General features: G+C 38.0%; 1 protein-coding gene and 1 long non-coding RNA gene across 2 annotated transcripts in view; one reads left to right on the top strand and one right to left on the bottom strand.

The window, feature by feature from the left end:
* Nucleotides 1-12,653, top strand: part of ENTREP2 (endosomal transmembrane epsin interactor 2) — a 490,869-nt gene that overhangs the window by 277,088 nt on the left and 201,128 nt on the right.
* LOC306650520 overlaps nt 2,218-12,653 on the bottom strand; it is a 43,531-nt gene continuing 33,095 nt past the window's right edge. Inside the window, exons 2-3 of the long non-coding RNA XR_013760946.1 lie at nt 11,058-11,199; nt 2,218-5,999 (exon numbers count right to left, since the gene is read on the bottom strand). This is a non-coding gene — a long non-coding RNA (uncharacterized lncRNA). The remainder of the gene's footprint in view (nt 6,000-11,057; nt 11,200-12,653) is intronic.

The following is a 12,653-nucleotide window of genomic DNA, read 5'->3' as shown; positions in this document are numbered from 1 at the left end:
TGATGACCCTTAGGAAATACACCACCAGAAGTAACTACAGTAAAGTAATGATTAATAATGGGGACACATTTCAGGAAATGTGTTGTCAGTTCATTGTTGGGTGAACATTATAGTCTACTTGCACAAAATTGGATGTTGTAGGTCAGACATTCAATATGGCCTCCTGACTAACAAGAGCCTAAATAAATAAGAGATGTGTGAGGCTGCAGCCAGCATGACATAGCAAACTGTTCAACAGCCAAAAAGTTTAAAAGTAGAAATAGTATACCCTAAAATAATAATAGAAAATGCAACGTAGTAAACACACAAAACAAGTAACAGTCATTCATTATCATTATTGATGTATGTCCTGTATACAATCACACATGCTATACTTTTATACAACTGACAATACAGGTTTTCTTTTACCAGGGTCCCCACAAACATGTGGATAGTGCATTGCACTACAATATTACATCAGTGACAATGTCGCTAGGTGACAGGAATTTTTGAGCTCTGTTAAAACCTCACGGACCTCCATCATATATGTGCCTGCCATTGACTCAAACATCATTACATGATACGTGACCATAGTTAAATGGTTGTACTTTAACACCACTTTTTGTGGTTAACTCAATAGACTGATTCACTTGTTTCATTTTGTTTTTGATTTTAAGGATTTCCATTTTTTTTTGTTTAATTTTGTTTCTTAACCATATCAAACATTTATCATTACTAAGTCAAATCTATATGATAAAATATTTGCAGGGAACTCTAGTTGTCCTCATTGTCCTCTCAGTTTTGTTTATATTCCTTTCCTCTACATCCCACCTTCACCCCATAGCTACCACTCTTTTAGGGTTTTGTTTATTTTGTTTGGTGCTAATTGAGTCCAGGGCCTTGCACATGGTATTCTTTTGTTTCTAAATTATAAGCAAAGCCTCCACTGTGCACATCTACATGTATGCATGCATTCTGTATACATTGTTCCACCCTAGTTTTTTAATGTAATGATATATCCTGGGGACCAGTCTGTTGCATCATATAGAGACAGCCCTCATTCCTTTCCAGAGCTGCATAGTACTCCTATGTTAGCTCTTTGTCTATGATATGTAAATTACTCCTGCCTCACCCCTATTTATCTTTTGTCTTTTTAATTTTCTTCTGGTCATTTTTTAATATTTAAAAAATTTCATTTTGCATGGTTAAATTTATTGGTCTTTTCCCTTGCCACTTTGGAGTTTAAGTTATAGGAAGTATTTCTCAACATCTAGCTTATGGAGGAATTTTATATTTTCATCTAATACTTAAAATGGACTCTTTTTCCATTTCCATTTTTGTCCTATTTTGAGTTAATCTTGATATAATTGGTGAAAAACAGATGTGTATTTTTCCTTTTCCACACAATATTTGGAAGTGTTGGGAGTGTATGTAGCTCAGTGGTAGAGCACATGCCTCGAATGAGAGAGGCCCTGGGTTCAGTTCCCAGGAAAACAAAACAAAATAGAACAAATCAAACAGACAAAAACTAAGGTATCCAGTTATATCAATACCAATTGTTAAAAGTCCATTTTCCCCCTCAATGATTTTAAATGACCCTTTCATCACATATTAAATTTTTCTAAGGTCAAATGCCTCTTCTTAATATTTCAGTACTGTTCCATTGGTCTGTCAATTCCTGTAGTAATACTATCCTGTTTTGCCTGTAGAAGCTTTAAAAGATTTTGATTATTTTGTAGGGCAGACTTCCACATTATTTTTTTAAAGGAGTTTACAGTTCTTGTTTGACTATTCTTCCAAATGAGCTGTAGAATCAATTTGTCTGGGTTCTAGGAAACACTGATGGTATTTCTTTCATCAGTATGGTATTAAATGTATAGATTAACTTTGCGAGGACTGGCATCTCTTAGATGCTGGAGCTTCTTATCCAAGAATATGATGCATCTTACCACAAAGTCAGAGTACCCTTTTCTTTCATAAGCATATCACCCTTTTCTTTATATAGGTTGGAGATGTTTCTTGTCAAGTTCATATCTAGTTAAATGTGAATTTTGCTATGGTAGAAGTGGTCTTTCCTTCTATTATATTTCCTAACAGATGGCTTTGGTATGAATAAACATTCTTGATTTTTGTATATTTATTTCACAACCTGTTTAAAAGTGTGCTTTTTATGCTTCTAGCTGACTTCTCTTGAATAACTACAGGTGCTAATATCTAAAAACTCAAGGTCGAAGATGAGTAGACATGATAGATTCCCTAGTCTTATTCCAGATGACTTTAGCAGGAAATGTCTAGCTTTTCTTCATGAATGAAGATGCTGACTTTTGAGATAAGATGTATGTTGTGTTTGAATATGTTTTCTATCATGTTGGGATATGACTGTCATATCCCTCAGCTCCTATTTTATCATTTTTCACATGAATGAATACTCAATTATTCACATACTTCTGCTGTATCTCTAGAAAAAATCACATGATTTTTCTCCCTAACTCTGTTAACATGATATTAATATATTTCCTGATTTTGAATCACTTGTATTTCTGGAATGAACCTGCTTGGATTAACCCTTGTCTTCCTGAATCTGTATCCTGCCATGATTTTATCTGCAGCAGGGCAAGGTCTTAGTCTATCTTTGATCTCCAGTGCCTACAATGTTGTCTAATATGTATTATTTGCAAAAAGATTTAATGTATGGTCTTCCTTTTATGCTGAAGATTACATTTTTTATATTTGTTAGTGCATTATAGTTGTACATAATAATGGGGTTCATTTTGACATGTTTGTAAATACATATAAAACAGTTTGCTTCATATACTTTTTGAAAATAAAAAGTGATCTGTGTTTCCAATAAACTACTTTAGCAATGCAGAAAAATATAACAGCAAAAGCAGTAAATCACCTGGAATTGAACTGTCCATTAATAATCTGTTTAATATTACATGACCATAAATTCAAAAATCTCTTATCATACAATGATAAGAGTCATAAACTATAAAGGAATATACCTTGGATGTTTTTTATTTTTTTTTTAAGAAATTAACATTAATGTGATAGTGTTGTGGGGTCTTTTGTTGTTTTTGTGTTTGGAGTTAGGCACTGAACTCAGGCCTTCGTGTACAGTAAGTACATGCATTACCATTGAGCCAAATCCCCAGCCCCTGTATATGTTTTAAATAATTGAGTTTATTTGAAATCAAGAAATAAAAGAAAGTAAAATTTAAGTGAATACCAAACTTTGGATGAGAGGTCTTTCATTATAAAGACATCCATTTCTAGGGTTCATAAAAATTTTCTTACTTGCATGCAAATCCTCTTCATGGTGATTTATCACAGATCTCTTCCTTCTTCCACAAAATTACTGTGGCGTTCTCACACTTCTCCCATGCCATTACTTTGATTTTCACTCATGTCTGCACTATTCCCTGGCTGTTTCTAAATTATTTATGAGATTTGCAATGGTGGGATTTTAATTCTCACTTTGTAATTGGTTTCCTTAGTTCTGTCTCTAGTCTCCTTTTCATCCCAGTCTCATCTTTTATCACTTGGAATCCTTCTTTTGCTGAATTCTTATTCTCATTAGCTTCTTGAGCTCCAGGAAATCCTTGTGGGGAACTTCTGTCTCTTGGTTGATGTTTTCTTTCCCATTTTCAAGCTCTGTTCTCACACTCCTGGTTCCATTTGTTTGCTTGCCTGATGTAGCTGTTTGTAGCTGTTTGCTTAAGCACCCTGCCAACACTTTGTCCTGCTCTTGACTCTGATGTCTGTGAATTTTCCCTGACAGCTTTTGCACCCTGCTGGGAACCAGTTTGTCTTCCCCTGTCAGAGGCTTGGTTTCAGACATGAATGTTGCCTTGGTAGATTGTCTTACCCAAAGAGGGTAGACAAAATCCCACAGGGGTTCGGTGCTCCCTTGCTGGGACCCTGGATTCTTGATTTTCCTTTTGAAACCTTGTGAAATGTCCCTTAGGCTAAGCCATAGGCCCCATTCCTGTGGTCATGGTCCACCCCTCAATCTGGACCCTTTCATCCTTTGTTGAGCTCCTGAGTTGCTGTGTATGAGCTCTGATGCCAGAGATTTAATTTTTTTTTCCTTGAGCTACCTGTGCCCACCTTAGTTCCCATCACTCCAGACTTGGAAGTGCTGGTGAAATTCTTCAGATGCTGTCTACACACCTATGATCACAGATGAGAGGGTGGGGAAGACTATAGTTCCTTTGGAATCTTCCCTTCACTAGTTTCTGTCCCTGACTCCCCTTTCTAGCTCATAATATAACATTATGCCTCTTCCTTGCTGTCTCTGATTGCTGCCCCTGAAGCTCTTGAGATGTTCTTCATGTTCATATGAAGAATCAGGGAAGGGGTAGGATAGCCTGTGTTGTGGTTTTGATAAATGTCCCCCAAAGGCTGCTATGTCGAAGGCCTGTTCCCTAGCCTGTGGCATTATTGAGAGGTGGTGGAAGAAGTTAGGTCATTGGAGCCATGCCCTTGAAAGGAACATTGGGATCTTGGCCCTTCCTTCTCTTTTGTTTCCTGGTCACCATGAGATGAGCAGCTTCCTCCAGGTACTTCAGGCCCAAAAGCAACAGGGCCAAGTGACCATGGACTGAAACCATGAGCCCAAAATAAACCTATCTTCTTTTTAAATTAATTACCTGAGGTATTTTGTTCCAGTGATGGAAAATGGACCAACAATCTGGGTTACACAGAAGCAAACCTCAGGGAGTATTTAGAGCTAACTCCCAGGCCCTGTGTTGCCTTTTGTCACTTTTAGTCACAAGCTCAAGTCAGCCTGGACAGTTCCTGAGGGTCTCTGTGTGCCAGGCATCATGCAGTGAGTGTGACATGTTATTTTTAAAAAATCTCATAATCATCCTATGCAATAGTCATTACTCTTGAGCACCTTTTATAGAGGAGGAAACTGAGGCACAGAGATGTTAATCAGCATTCACTCAATTTAAAGCTGGGGAGCCCCAATCTAGAGCCCTGCTTTTCCCCTGCTTCTGCCTCTGTGAGAGAAAGGGATGTAATTCCACAGCAGGGGGCCTAATTCCTGTGACTGGTAGCACAATAGATAAGGGGCCTTGGTATTAAAAGCATTAAAACTATTTTAAAAGGAATTATCCTGATAGCTGTCATTATTACTATACTTGAATTCATGATTTCTCTCTGATTTTATTTTGTTCTGTTATAATATACTGAATTGTGGGAGAGACCAGATCTTTCCTCTGCTCTTAGTGTTTGCAGCTGGGTCTGAGAATTAAATTAACATAAGACAGATTAACAGGAGAAAAGCATACAGATGTGTATAGTTTTACATGACACAGGAGTCCTTATGGAGAAATGAAAATTCAGAGAAGTGGCAAAAGCCAAATACTTTTACTACTAAGATGAATGAAGAGAGGCAACTATAGAAAAATATGTGGGGAACCTAAAGGAAGATAATTTTAACAAGGCTGTTTGTTCCGAATCCTCTCAGCTATGACTCTCTGTGGAATTAATGTTCCTTTCCCTTGGTACAGGCAGGGCATCTTTCACAGGAGTTTTTATCTCCTATTTTCAGGAAAAGAGATTAAGGAAGCCCTGTTTATTAAAACAGAAGAAACTTTAAGTTAAAATGGTCAATATGCCAGAGCAGTGTATTTTGGGGTGGTGTGTTTTTCCCAGTCATTCTAGAAAGAACTCCTCTTATGTGGCAGATACCAACCTGGTGACCTGCAGCAGAGAGAGCTCAGATCCCTGCTGAGGCTGAAACAGGAAAGGGACAGAGGATGTGAGGCACTTCAGCAGCATCACCCAGCCAGTGAGGGAAGGCAGCTAATTCCAGTACAGGTCCCCTGGGCTTCCGAGGGCAGGCTGGTTTTGATGACACACTGAGTTTTCTGCTTTGCTTGGTCCCATGACCATTTGTTTCCAGGAGGGAGGTTAGTGGAAATGTCAGAGCAAGTCACTGCACTTTCATAGAGAATGTCTGAATTCCTGTCGGAGTAACTGTTGATATTGGAGTGGGTGGAAGAAGTAACCTGTCAACAGGCATGTTAGAGGAAAAAATTTACTTAACTTTAATTGTTCATCTCCCAGAAAAATCATTGATGTATATCAAATATTTTTAGTTACTAGTTGACATTCTAACCCAACATATTGTTTCTCTTCTACAACGAAATATTTTAAAAAGGAACTCCTAATTAGGTGTCTTAGCTCAGGCTGCCATAAAAGAAATACTACAGACTGGGTCTCTTAAGAAAAAGAAATTTATTTTCTTGAAGTTTGGGAGGCTGAACCCTTTTCCTGTGTGTGCTCAACATGAGTTCTTCTAGGTTCATGTGTGTCTAGACAGGGACAGACAGAAGATAGGCATCTCTCTCTCATCCTCTCCTTATAAGGACAATAGTTCTATCAAGTAGGAACTCATCCTTATAATCCCATTTGGCCTTTATCACCTCCTAAAGACTCTATCTTCAAATGCAATCACTCTTCAGCATATGAATTTTGGGTGTTACAACCATTCCATAGCAATGGAGAAGTTGTTTTTCTTTTTAATCTAATTTCTTCCATTTATGTTTTCTGCTGTGTTTATATAGCAAACATCCAAAGTTCATTGCAGTTCAATTGTGAACACTAATGGGAAGATTCTCTATTTAAATGTCTGACCTATGAAGCATCCAGCATTTTCTTTTCCATTTTTCAATATCAAATGATGATGATGATAGAAAGAAATGGTAGTAATCAGTATGTTCAGTTGATTTAAACAGTCAAGGTCACTTTGGGTATTTTATATGTTAACTTTATAAGAACATATTATGAGCTTTTTAAAACATGGGTTTTAAAATTTTTCATTGTATCTAATCAAGTAATCATCAATTGTTTTTTGCACAAAAGAAAGGATAGGGTGCCCTATTTGGTTTTGGTGGAGAGATACATTTGAAAATAATGTTTTAATTTAGTTACTGAAAGCTAGGGAGAAATGCTGCTTTTCACAGTTGGATTCTTAGCAAATGAACTTAAAAATAAAAAAGATATTTAATGATCTTTTTCTGAGGTCTTAGGTACCCTGATATTAAAAAAAATATTATTTTGGGAAAAATATAAGATAAGTATAAAAATCTGGCATGGTATGATTGGAAAGAGAAATTTATCTTCTTAGAAATGAATTCTAAATGTTAATTAAAACCAAGACATTGTCATGTGATATTCTGAACTTGTTATATAGAGTTTTCCAGTAAGAAAAGCCTGTTCTTTTCTTTTCTGTGACTGTGTCTATCTTGGGGGCCTCAAGCCTTGCAGTCATAGGGTTGCCATTTCCTTTTACATTCCCATGCACTGCCTACCGCCCCAAAACTCTCTTTGGTAAACCCAGCATGCTGGATCCCTCTCCTCCACCTTGAATGATCCCTGTTCATGGTCCTGGAAACTTCTCTGGTGCCTCTACTGAATGTTCAGGCTCCACTGAGCACTGGACTGCACCCTACTTGCCTACTAGCATTGCCTTTGATCCCAAAGGACCCACAGGGGTCCCAAAACACTGTCTGGAAGTCCTGGTGTGCTTCCTGGATCCCTGTGACCCTTACATTGCCAAATTTAACTGTCAATTCTTAGGTTCCTTTTGCTACACTTTGCTACATCATTTGAAACGTCCTCTCCATGTGACTTCTAGTGGAGTCTCGCTATGCCCCTGGCCCCATCTCAATGGCTGCCCCTTCTCAGCCTGTCCTATTGACTTTCCCTCTTGAAGGAGAGGTGCTCCAGAGCCAAGTCCTGAGTTTTCCTCCCTAGCCACATTTTCTCATGTGATTTCACCCAGACCCATGGCTTTAAATAATATCTCTCTCTAGTCTGGCTTCTTTTTCAGGCTCCTGACTCATGTACCCAACTGCCCAGGCAACATCTCCATATGGATGTCTGGTAGGCATCTCAAATTTAACACATCCAAAACAGAAGAAATTTTTAATTAAATTTTTAAATTGATATAATATTTGTAATTATTTGTGGGGTACTATAATTTGGTACATGCCTGCAAGTATAATGATCAAATCAGAATAATTATCATTTTTCTTTCAAATATGATCATTTCTCTGTGATGGAATCTTTAAGATCTCTAGTTATTTTGAAATGTATAATAAATTTCTGTAGACTATGGTTATCCTACTGTGCTATAGAACATTAGAACTAAATCTCCCTATTTAAAAATATTTTGATACCCATTCTCCAATTCTCTCTTTTCCCTCCCATGCCCTCAGGTACTCACTATTCTACTTTTAGCTTCCATGTGAGCAAGCTCTGATGATTCCACATATGAGAGAGATTGTGCAGTATTTGTCTTTCTGGGTCTGGCTTATTTCATTCAACATAACGTCCTCCAGGTCCACCCATGATGTTGAAAATGACAGGATTTCATCCTTTTAAGGCTGAATAAGATTCCACTTTTATTTTATCCATTTATCTGTCAACAGACATCTTGGTTGATACTGTGTCCTGTCTACTTTGAACAGTGCTATAAGAAACATAGGGCACAGGTACAAAGCCAAATGATTCTTGGTTTCCCTTCCAAGTATACTTCTCTCCACTATTTCATCTTGGTAACTATACTGCTATTTGCTTGGTTGTCCAAGTGAAAATTTTAACAGTTATTCTTGACTCCCTACCCCCTTCTCTCAGCAAAGTCCACCAGAAAGATCTGTTAGCTCTACCTTTGTGATATATTCAGAATCCACACACTTCTTTCTCATCTCCTCTACCAAGACTTCCCTGTTCTAGACCACTGTAACCTCTTGATGGATCAATGCAGCTGAAATGCTTTCCCTGATTTCACTTCTGCCTCTGAAGTCTGAGTGCCACCCAGGAACCACATGAACTTTGGCAAGCCTAGGTCACATCATGACACTTCCCAGTTCAAAGTTCTCTAGTAACTTCTAATCTCACTCTGAATATCAATCTGAGTCCTATATGATTTGTCCCTTGACTAGCTGCTGAAGCCAGAAACCCCTGTAGATAATCTTAATAAAAAATATGTCTTTACAGTTTATAAGTCATTTATTCATTCATTTAAGCAAGATTTATTGACTACTTCCTAACTAACAGCACTGTTCTGTGCATTTAGATACTTCAGTGAACAAATCACTGAAGATCTCTCTCCTCATGGAGCTGATTTCCTAATGAAGATATATAGTTATAAAATGAAAAAGATAATACTGTATGTTAGGATTTTGTCTTAGTACATTTTTTGTTGCTATAAAAAATACCTGAGCCTGGATAATTTAAAAATAATAAAGGTTTATTTAACTCATGGTTCTGAAGGCTGATACCAGTATCTGCTCAGCATCTGATGAGACCCATCTTGCTACATCATCACATGACACAGGGCATCACATGCAAGATGGAACAAACTTGCCAGCTCTTCTTATAAGTTTATTAATATTATCATGAGGGTCCCATCCTCATAACTTCATCAAATCTAATTACCTCTAAACCCCCGCACCCCTAATTACCACTAACATATAAATTTGGAGACTCATATGTTCATTGTATGAACTTTTGGGGGACATATTCAAACTATAGCAAGAATTATGGATATTAAGGAAAAGGAAATGGTAGAACGTGGTAGAGATGGTTGAGTGATGCAGGGAAAGGTTCCATTTTGGTTTTATTTAATTTTATTTTTCTTTTTTGTTTTTTGGTGCTGGGGATTAAACCTAGGGTCTTGTGCATGCTGTGCAAGTGCTCTGCCACTGGGACACACCCCCAGGCCTGGTTGCCATTTTAAATTGGGTGGCAACCACAGAACTCACGGAGCAAGTGGCACTTGAGCCAAACAAGGGAGTGAGGAGGTGAGGAAGTTAGCTATGTGGATACCTAAGTCAAGGGAATAGTCAGTGCAAAGGTCCTGAAACAGCCAGGAATCCCTTGAGACTGGAAATGAGTATAGGGACCATGGAGAAAAGGACCAGGAGAGAAACCGTTGGGCCTTCCTAGTCACTTTAATAACTTTACTTTTTATTCTGTGTGAAATGGGGAGCCATTAGAAGGTGACAGAGTGTCACTATCTGAATTAACTTTTTAAAGGACTACTCTGTATGCTCAGTTTAGAGTAGGCTGTAGATGAGGTTTGGAATGAGGGAAATTGATAAATAGGCTGTAACTGTGAAAGTTAATGCTATGTATCTACATGACTGGGTCATGGGATATCTGTTCAAAGTCAATGTTGGTCTTAGTTGGTTTATGAGTCCCTTTTCCATTGTTATTTAAAAAAAACTCTTATTTAGCCCACAGTTTGGAGGATGAATGTCCAAGGTCTGGAAGTCCATTTATTTGACCTCATGAGGGCTTCATGGCAAATGGCAGGTGGCATCACAATGAAGTAATCATATGCAGGAGAGATCACATGGCAAGTTAGGAAGCCAGAAAGCAGCAAGGGACCAGTATTGCTCTTTTATAGCAATCTTTTCTCAAGGGCCGCAGAAGAACTACACTGATTTCCTTCAAAGGATAGCACCTCCAGTGACCAATCACTTCCCAACAGGCCCCACCACTGAAAGGTTCCACCACTTCCCACCATCACCACACTGCTAGGGATTGAGCTTCCAACACATGAAGCCTAGGTAGGTACACTCAAACCATACTCAAACCACAGCAGTTGGTATCATCCCATCAAAGTATTTTTGTACAGGTGATTATGTCAGTCAAGAAAACAAACGATAACCTGTTCAGAACACATGATTCAAATGTAAAAAGTCAAACTAACAGCATACAACATGAACTAAATGGGCACAGTAATGTCATTAATAGTGGGCTCTTTTTGTAATCTTTTCACAGCTAACCTTAGCGCTAAGCAGGAAACAGCAGGTGCCAAGGACCCCATATTCTCACTGTCAGGTGAGACTCTGCAGTTCTTGTGAAGGAAGACTGTGTGGGTTCCAGGTATCTCAGAAATTTACAAAGGCATGGATATAAGATGGCTCTAAGGAGATACAAGTTCCCCCTGTCTGCTTAGACTTATAAACCTGTGCATTAGTCAGCTTTTTGTTACAGAGACGAAATACCTGAGATAATCAACTTAAAGGAAAGAAAGATTTATTTTGGCTCACCAGTTTCATCAGTCTTTGGGGAACATTCCAGATTGAAAATATAATGGCTTTTGCTCAGGCTCTGAAGTCAGGCCAGATCTGCAGTCACTTGGATGGCCTCAGCTCATGGACCAGATCAGGATGCTCCATAGACAAGTGTGCACTATTAGAAACAATACCTAATGTGATGCCAGTCTTTTATTATTGTGGCATTTGGAAATACATGTCATATAATTAATTTGGAGATTAAATGATATCTAAACAAATAAACATTAAAACAAGGACTTTTCCAAGACAGAATGCTCCAAAATCAATGAGCCATGCAAATTGCTTGAGGGTTCCAAAACTGTATTTCCTTCTTGTGGGAAGAATTCTATTTGTACCAACTCCATTTTTGTATTTTCTGTGAAACAAGTTTAAATGGTTGGCAGAAAAAAATGGGATGTAATTATTTTTGGCAAGCAGGACAGGGTTATAAATATGCCCATTTTGAAGCTACTGTGAGAACTCCTGTCTCATTCATTTGGAAATCTAATATGAAGTAGTCTAGCTTTCAATGGACTTTAAACTTTATCAAAAGTTCCAGTGGAATTAATCTTCATTTGCTTTCAGCCAATAAAGGATGTTATTTACGTATAAGAGAGCTGTATATATCTTTAAAGCATGAGAATCTGTACCTCCCTGACTCACCAGCATCACTACTTACAAAAAGACAGTGAATGCAGACTTCATATCTCACTTCTAAGATGAAAAGATGGATGGATCAACAGCTTGAATTCGTGATAAATGTAATTTTTTTTCTCTTGGTCTTCGTAATCAAATGCATTTCTTAAAATGGATTTTGTCAAAATTGTTTTTCCATTTTCTCATGTTATCTTCTTGGAAAATAAGCCTCCACCAAACTCTCTCATCTGAAACATTTGCAATGTGAGGGTGAAGAGTAAAAATGTGCCACAAACTGAGCCCACATCAAAACATGCAAAAGCCTGGGGAACATGGGCATAGATGTATAACTTAAATATGCAAAGTTAAAGATCCCGGTGTCTTGTTTCATTTGGGCTGCTACAACAAAATACCTTAGCCTCAGTAATTTGTAAACAGTAGAAATATGTTGTTCACAGTACTGAAGGCTGAGAAACCCAAGATCAAAGACCCAGCAAATTCAGCGTCTGGTGAGGGCTCTCTGTTTCATACATGGTGCCACCTTCCTGTGTCCTCATACAGGGTGTTCTCTCAGGACTGAACCAGGACATTGCTGGGCAAGTGTTCTACCACTGAGCTACACCCCACCTCTTAGAACCTCTTTTTTTAAGAGCACTGATCCTATTCATGACAGTGGAGTCCCAGTGACTTAATAATTTCCCAACGATCCCACCTTGTATTCTACCAGCACAATGAGTTTTAGGTTCCAACATACCCATTTGGAGGTGAGGAATAAACATTCAAACTGTATCACAGGTTTCCCAATAGATGCTGTTATCAGGCCACATTGAATTGACAAGCACACGTCTACTGACTCAAAAGCAATATATGGAGACATAGAATCAAATATAAAACTCAGAATAAAAATTTTTTAAACTTTACCCATCTGATAAGTTTTTCTGTCAACTCTGTTCT

Source organism: Sciurus vulgaris (assembly GCF_902686455.1).
Source record: "Sciurus vulgaris genome assembly, chromosome: 2".
Lineage (NCBI taxonomy): Eukaryota > Metazoa > Chordata > Mammalia > Rodentia > Sciuridae > Sciurus > Sciurus vulgaris.
The sequence above is the reverse complement of the archived record's forward strand: the minus strand, read 5'-3'. Positions and strand labels throughout refer to the sequence as shown.